Source organism: Primulina tabacum, chromosome 17 (assembly GCF_025594145.1).
Source record: "Primulina tabacum isolate GXHZ01 chromosome 17, ASM2559414v2, whole genome shotgun sequence".
Lineage (NCBI taxonomy): Eukaryota > Viridiplantae > Streptophyta > Magnoliopsida > Lamiales > Gesneriaceae > Primulina > Primulina tabacum.
Window position 1 is genome coordinate 8,776,400 of NC_134566.1, and position 8,880 is coordinate 8,785,279.

At 31.5% G+C, this 8,880-nt stretch overlaps 1 pseudogene; it reads left to right on the top strand.

Annotated features, from left to right (window-relative positions):
• The first annotated feature begins 1,931 nt into the window (after positions 1-1,931).
• Positions 1,932-7,573, top strand: LOC142531948 (uncharacterized; annotated as a pseudogene).
• The last annotated feature ends 1,307 nt before the right edge of the window (positions 7,574-8,880 follow it).

The window sequence follows — 8,880 nt, forward strand, 5'->3', positions numbered from 1 at the left end:
ATTTAAATGTTAGTTTGGTATTACCAACCATTTAAAGTGGATGCCTTGATTTATTATATATAAATATATTATAATATTAAATTCTTGGAACCATTTAAATGTTAGTTTGGTTTTACCAACCATTTAAATTGGGAACCTTGATTTAGTGTTTACAAATATATATAGCACAATAAATACTTGACCACATTTATAAGTTTTGGTATATATTATATACTTATAAGATAATAATATATAACCTAATATAAATATGATTATTTAATATATTGGAATCATTTTATTAACTGGATTTCAATATTGTTCATTAATGTTAAATTTATTAAAATACCAAGAGTGGATCCTTTAATCTCAACTACTTAAATTAAAATTTGAACAATTAAAAATTACCAATTAAAGATTCAAACAACTAAAAGAAAAAATAAATAAAAAGACATTGTAGTGGATTTGTAATTATCTTAGCTTCCTCGTGGATATGATATTCGAACCCATCGAATTATACTACTTGTGGACAACCTGCTCTTGGGAGTGCAATAATCAAAGTCGCAACAAGTTCTTGGCGCCGTTGCCGGGGAAGTATAATTTAATTTCAAGTCTATTTAATTTTGTTTTATATTTTATTTTTCTTTATTTGAATTTTTATTACTTTTGTGTGTTTTTATTCTTTTGCATTTTCATTTGCATGAGCATTTGGTCACGTACACTTAGTGGTCGACTCATTCGAAATAACCCTTTATTTTTACAAAACATGGCGGAAGAACCCATCCAAGAAAATGAAGATGAAATTCAATCTCAACATGATCATGATAGACGAAGAACACTTAGAGATCACATGAATCCTACACGTACTAGTGCACCTTCATGTCTAGTTTTTCCCCCTGATGCATCTCATTTCAATTTTAAGCATGGTATTATCCAACTTTTACCCAATTTTCATGGCTTAGATTCTGAAAATCCATACATGCATTTACGAGAGTTTGAAGAAGTGTGAAACACATATAATGATCTAAATTGTAGCATGAACACCATTCGACTTAAGATTTTTCCTTTTTCTTTAAAAGATAAAGCTAAAACTTGGCTACAAAATCTTAGATCGGGATCCATTCGAACTTGGGATGAATTGTAAAAACAATTTTTGAAAAATTTTTTTCCATCTCATAGAACAAATTCTTTCAAAAGACAAATCATCACTTCCACTCAAAAACAAGGAGAAACTTTTTATCAGTGTTGGGATAGATACAAAGAATTGCTTAATCTTTGTCCACATCATGGTTTTGAAATTTGGAGAGTTGTTTCTCAATTTTATGAAGGCTTAACACCTAAAGATAGACAAATGGTTGAATTTATGTGTAATGGAACATTTGAAGATAAAGATCCAAATGAGGCAATTGAGTATCTCGATTCATTAGCTGAAAATGCTCAAAATTGGGACACTCTAGGTACAATCGAACCATCAAACAAGATTCAATCCCCTACATCTGGTGGAGGTATGTACACTCTCAAAGATGAACATGATCTTCAAGTTAGATTTACCTCTTTGGCAAGAAAAGTTGAGGCACTTGAATTGAAAAAGAATGGTCAATTAAAATCTGTTCAAGAAATTGTGTGTCACATCTGTGATACAAGTGATCATTTTACAAAAGATTGTCCCACTTTGCCCTCTTTTAAAGAATATCTCCGTGAACAAGCCAATGTTTTGAACAATTTCAAAAGGCCAAATTTTGAGCCATTTTCTCAAAATTACAATCCAGGTTGGCGAAATCATCCAAATTTTAGTTGGAGGAATGATAATGCTGCACAATTTTCACAACCAAATTTCCAAAATCAACAAAATTTTCAAAATTATGTACCTTATGTTCCTCCACCTAAAAGAAATTTGGAAGATACATTGAATTCTTTCATTGCAAAGCAAGAGTCTATCAATACTCAAACTGCTCAAACCATGACAGATTTGAAAGATACTCTTGCTAAATTTGCATATGCATTTAATGTTCATGAAAAAGGTAAATTTCCTTCACAACCTCTGCCTAATCCCAAGGATCATCATTCACAAACTGGAACTTCTGGAACTCAATCGATGGATCAGGTAAAATCTGTTATTACCCTTCGAAGTGGTAAGGTTGTGGAAAAATCCATTCTTGAACCTTGTGAAGATGATGATAAATCAACTCCAAAGGGTAAGGAAGTGGAACTCATAACTTGCGAAGAGGAGGTTCAACAGACAGTGTCACCACCATTCCCTCATGCATTGAAAAATACAAAAAAATCAAATTTGAATTCTGATATATATGATATTTTTAAACAAGTAAAAGTTAATATTCCTTTATTAGATGCAATAAAACAGGTACCATCATATGCCAAATTTTTGAAAGACTTGTGCACTGTGAAAAGAAAATTGAATGTGAAAAAGAAAGTATTTTTAGCCGAACAAGTAAGTGCAATCATTCAAAATAATAATACTTTGAAATACAAAGACCCTGGTTGTCCTACTATTTCATGTATTATTGGAGAACGAAAGATTAAAAAAGCCTTGCTTGATCTTGGAGCTAGTGTGAATTTACTTTCATATTCAGTTTATCAAGGACTCAATCTAGGCGAGTTAAAATCTACTTCGGTAACACTTTTACTTGCCGATAGATCTGTTAAAGTACCAAGAGGTATGGTAGAAGACGTATTGGTCCAAGTTGATAACTTTGTATATCCTGTCGATTTCATAGTTTTAGATACACAACCTATCGAAGCTTGTAATGAAATTCCTGTAATTCTGGGTCGTCCATTTTTAGCAACTTCTAATGCCCTTATAAATTGCAGGAATGGAATAATTAAGTTGTCATTTGGTAACATGACCTTGGAGCTCAATGTTTTTAATCTTTGTAAGCAACCACATGACAAAGGAGATGAAAGTGAAGATGAAAATTTTATTGAAACTCTTGTGGAAGAAAACATTCAAGAAGGGAGTACTCGTGATCAATTAGATATTTGTTCAGTTGAAACTGTTAAAGAAAATATTAAAATTGATCTTGATGATTTTATCAGGTATCACTCGTTACTAGGATCAGAGAGAATTTGATGCAAAATATGAGAACAAAGACGAACCACCCATATTGGAGTTAAAACCCTTGCCAGAAGAATTGAAGTATGCATTTCTTGGAGAAGATGAAATATATCTGGTGGTAATTTCTTCCAAACTAGAAAGTGATCAAGAAGGTAAATTAGTTTATATGCTTAAAAGACATAAAAATGCAATTGGTTGGACACTAAAAGATCTAAAGGGCATTAATCCACTAATTTGCACACACAAAATTCATTTAGAAGAAAATGCTAAAACATCTCAACAACCACAAAGGAGATTAAATCCACACATGAAAGATGTGAAAACTGAAGTTCTCAAACTACTTGATGTTGGGATTATCTACCCTATTTCTGATAGTAAGTGGGTAAGCCAAACACAAGTAGTTCCAAAAAAATCTGGCATCACAGTGATAAAAAATGAAAAAGGTGAATTGTTAACAAGTCGAGTCCCATCTAGTTGGCGGATGTGTATTGATTATAGAAAATTAAATGACGCCACTAGAAAAGATCATTTTCCATTACCATTTTTGGATCAAATTTTAGAAAGAGTAGCAGGTCATCCATAATACTGTTTTCTTGATGGATATTCAGGTTATTATCAAATTCCCATTGCACTCGAAGATCAAGAAAAAACTACATTCACATGTCCTTTTGGAACATTTGCATTCAGAAGGATGCCATTTGGTTTATGCAATGCCCCAACAACATTTCAAAGATGTATGCTAAGTATTTTTTGCGACATGGTTGAAAATTGTTTGGAAATTTTCATGGATGATTTAACTGTCTTTGGGAATACATTTGATAATTGTCTTGAAAATTTGGAAAAAATTTTAAAAAGATGCGAGGAAAAAGGTCTTATTTTAAATTGGGAAAAATGTCATTACATGATTACTTCTGGAATTGTTTTGGGACATGTCGTGTCATCTCATGGAATTGAAGTTGATAAAGCAAAAGTTGATGTCATTGCCAATTTACCCCCTCCAAAAACCATTAAAGAAATTCGCTCATTTTTGGGACATGCTGGATTTTATAGGAGGTTTATAAAGGACTTTAGTTTAATCTCTAAACTCATTTGTAACTTTTTAACAAAAGACACTACATTTGAGTGGACTCAAGAATGTCAAAATGCTTTTGATAAAATCATTCGACATTTAACATCAGCTCCTATCATGCAACCTCCTGATTGGTCTTTACCATTTGAAATCATGTGCGATGCGAGTGATTATGCAGTCGGTGCAGTACTGGGTCAAAGAAGAAACGGTAAGCCTTATGTGATATATTATGCAAGTAGAACTTTAAACAATGCTCAAATGAATTACTCCACAACTGAAAAAGAACTACTTGCTGTAATATTTGCATTAGATAAATTTCGTTCTTATTTGATTGGATCAACGACTATTGTGTTTACTGATCATTCTGCTATTAGATATTTGTTGACCAAACAGGATGCAAAGCCACGACTGATACAATGGATTTTGTTGCTCCAAGAATTTGACATTGTGATCAAAGATAAAAAAGGTACCGAGAATGTCGTAGCCGATCATTTATCGAGACTAGTAACAGGATCATCTTGTGAAACGACACCAATTAACGATAATTTTTCTGATGAACATCTATTTTCAGTTACTACTACACGTTGGTTTGCTAACATAGTAAATTTTCTTGTGACAGGAAAAATGCCACCGCAATGGAGTTCTCAAGATAAAAGAAAATTTTAGAATGAGGTAAGAAAATTTTATTGGGATGATCCGTATCTGTTCAAGCATTGTCCGGATCAAATTTTTCGACGTTGCATACCCGACAATGAGGTAAGTAGTATCATTAAATTTTGTCATTCAGAAGCATGCGGAGGACATTTTTCTTCAAAGAAAACGGCTGCAAAAATCTTGCAGTGTGGATTTTATTGGCCCACTTTGTTTAAAGACACCCACGAAATCTGCAAGATCTGTGAAAATTGTCAAAAATTGGGTGCTATTTCAAAAAGAAACATGATGCCTTTGAATCCTATTATTGAAATTGAAATCTTTGATTGTTGGGAAATAGATTTTATGGGACCTTTTCCACCGTCGTTTGGATACTTGTATATTTTAGTTGCAGTTGATTATGTTTCCAAATGGATAGAGGCAATTCCATGTCGAACAAATGATCATAAAATCGTTATCAAATTTTTAAAAGAAAATATTTTTAGTAGATTTGGAATTCCTCGAGCCATGATAAGTGATGGGGGAACTCACTTTGTTAATAAACCATTTGCTTCATTAATGAAAAAATATGGTATTACTCATAAAGTAACTACTCCTTATCATCCTCAAACAAATGGACAATTTGAATTAGCTAATAGGGAGATAAAGCAAATTTTGGAAAAAACTGTTAATTCAAATAGAAAAGATTGGTCTCTGCGACTTAATGATGCACTTTGGGCATATCGAACAACTTTTAAAACATCATTGAATATGTCTCCCTATAGGTTGGTTTATGGAAAACATTGTCATTTGCCTGTGGAATTGGAACATAAAGCTTATTGGGCGATCAAAACTTTAAATTCAAGCATGGATGATGCCAACAAATTGCGTAAATTGCAACTTAATGAACTTGATGAACTCACAAATGACGCGTATGAGAATTCAAGGATTTATAAAGTAAAAATCAAATCATTTCATGATAAAACAATTCTAAGAAAATCTTTTGAGATTGGTAAAAAAGTTTTGCTTTATAATTCTCGACTTCACATATTCCCAGGAAAATTACGATCAAGATGGACAGGCCCATATGTTGTAAAGCATGTGTATACTTATGGAGCTGTGGATATTGAAAATCCTAAAAATGGTGATATTTTTAAAGTAAATGGACAAAGGCTTAAACCATTTTTAGAAAATGAAATCTTTCAAGAAGAGTTTATTTCCCTTTCTGATCCTTGATTTTTTTATTTTTTTGGTGTTGCATTTAAGTTTGTTTGTTTTTATTTCAGGTTTTCTTAATCTTTTTATTTTTCCGGTTAAATGGCGGATAACGGTACTCCGTGACTCTCATAGTAGGTTAAATCAGTTTCCCACAATTGCTGATACAAAAATAAAAAAAAATCAATTCATTTCTTTTCTTTTCAAAATGGATGAAATTCTCTCAAAAATTTGTAAATATTTTCCCTCTGTTTCTGAAAATGTTCTAAGAAAAATTTATGCAGGAAGGTGTGAAAGATTGAGATTGCTAATGCAAAAAGGAATTCCAGAAGATATTCGTCTTGTAATAGAAGCTAAGGTCCGATTTGGAGGAGAAGTTCCACAATCATTGCTCATTCGGTATTTGCCTGGATTAGGAAAAAGCACTTATGCGAAAAAACGAAGGGCCAAAAGTTTAGGGGTTTGTCATAAGTGTGCACGATAGACTTGTGACAAACGATGCAGATTTTTGGGATGTGTTTCCAATAACAGAGAAGATAAAATTGGTTTCATTAAGAATGGGCTGAGTAAGGAGTCTTTAGATAACATCTTATTGACTCTTGAGACGCATTCTAGTGGACATGTGCATATTGAACTTCTCCGTTTATGGAAACAATTCCAAGATGAGCGTCATAGTCTTGGGAATCCGACTAAAAAAGACCTTGTTTGCCAATTTATAAGAAAATTGGATGGGAAGCATATCCTCGACTCATAGAAGGCGTTGAAGACGTTTCTGGACGTAAAACCAGAGGAAAATTGTGAGCCACAATCACACTATTGTTTATATGCATGTGTGTCATTATTGTTTTTACTATTTATTCTGTTTACAAATGTGACCCATAGTTTTTTCATGATAACATATTACCCCTATAAAATCTCTCATCTTTCTCTCTATTTTCGTAGAAAAAAAAAGAGAGTAAAAACATGGCTGGATCCTCTGCACAAACATTGAAAAATATTTGTGTATTTTGTGGATCGAGTCCTGGAAAAAATGAAGTGTTTATAGAAGCAGCGAATAATCTTGGAAAGATATTGGCTGAGAGAAAAATTCACTTGGTATATGGGGGAGGTAATATTGGGTTAATGGGATCTGTTTCAACATCTGCTCATCTTGGAGGTAGTCAGGTTTTGGGTATTATTCCTATAGCTTTAGCTGAAGGAAATATTACAGGTGTTACGATTGGGGAGGAATTAAAAGTTTTTTCTATGTATGAAAGAATCACTCAAATGATTGAAAATTCTGATGCTTTTATCGCACTATCAGGTGGTTTTGGTACATTAGAAGAAATTTTTCACACTGTTTCTTGGGCACAACTTAATATCCAAAATAAACATGTGGGCTTGTTGAATATCAATAATTATTATGACAGTTTGTTGACATTTCTTGATAAAGCTGTGGAACAGAATTTCATTTCAGAAAATTCACGACGGATGCTCATCTGTGCTTCGACTGCCGATCAATTAATTGATGATTTGGAAGCTTTTGTTCATAAGCCTGATCCGATGATAACAAAGATCAATTGGTCTCAATCAAGCAATAAGAAAAGGAAGTTGGATCATTGATTCAAAAGTCGTGGATTGGTTTGCGTTTGTTTCAGTTTGTTATCTTCAATAAAATTCCAGGTGATATCTGTTTCATTATGTACTCTTTATTAATAGTTATTTTGACATTAGGGACAATGTCATATTCTGATTGGGGGGAGAACAAACTTATAAAAAAAAATTAAAAAAAATTTAAAAAAAAATAAAAAAATATATATATTATTTTAAAATAAAATCATATTTATTGTTTGTATCTTAGTAATTTTTGCAAAAATATCATACATTACATGTTTGAAAGATTTAAATTAGAACATGCATTAATCTATTTAAGAATTTTTAAATTTTTATTTGAAAAAAAAAGTCAATTTTAATATTCTGATCAATGTAAAAATATTATTTATGAAATCTTTTTGAGTGATTAACCATTGTGATAAAATCAGGCATTAAAGTATATGGCCCAAGATATACCTTATAAGAGTGCCTAAAATTTTAAACTCACACATATTTTGTGAGTGAGTGGAGAGGACTGAGAAAACAGCCTTCGAACCTTTATTGATCATGAGAGAGACTATCTATTGTTTAGATCTTGAGTTCTTATTTTGAAAAAAAAATGATATTTCCTGAAAAAAAAGGAGAAAAATACAAAAAGAAAGATATTGAAGATCTATGTAATTTTTAAGTTATATGCTACGACCCATATATCTCTCATAAAAAAAAAGAAAGAGAGAAATTTATTGTACAAATTAAATAAATATGTGGTCAAGAAGCATAAACTTAGTCTGATTCCATGATGTTATACAAAATATATATATATATATATATCAGGAAAAAATATATAATAAGAACAACTAGATTTTGAATCAATGGATTTTCTATCTTTTGATTAGTTTGGCTCGTTTGTCTGTCTGCATTTTGTAAACCATTTTTCTGAGCATTTATCTGTATTTCAACTCCATGAGAGAAATCGTTGCCATAAATTGAAACATTTATTAACCTGTGAGGACATGGAGTTGAGACTCTTACTAGGCATTTCTGAAGGCCGTGTACATTTAACTACCTGAAATAAGCTTTGAATTGATCATCTCAAATTATTTCATAAATTATAATTATGATGATTTTTATATAACTTTGACAGTTTTCAAATTTAATTTAAGCACTTAGATAGTTTTGATTACATTTCTATTTAAATTAATCAATATGTTTTGTATTGCTATTAACGCTTAAATTGCTAGGGACTAGCAATAAGCTGGTTGGGAGGTGTGATAAACATAAAAATTGTACATTAATTAAATGTTTTATAATATAGATATATAGTTTTTGTTTTATTAAATGTTTA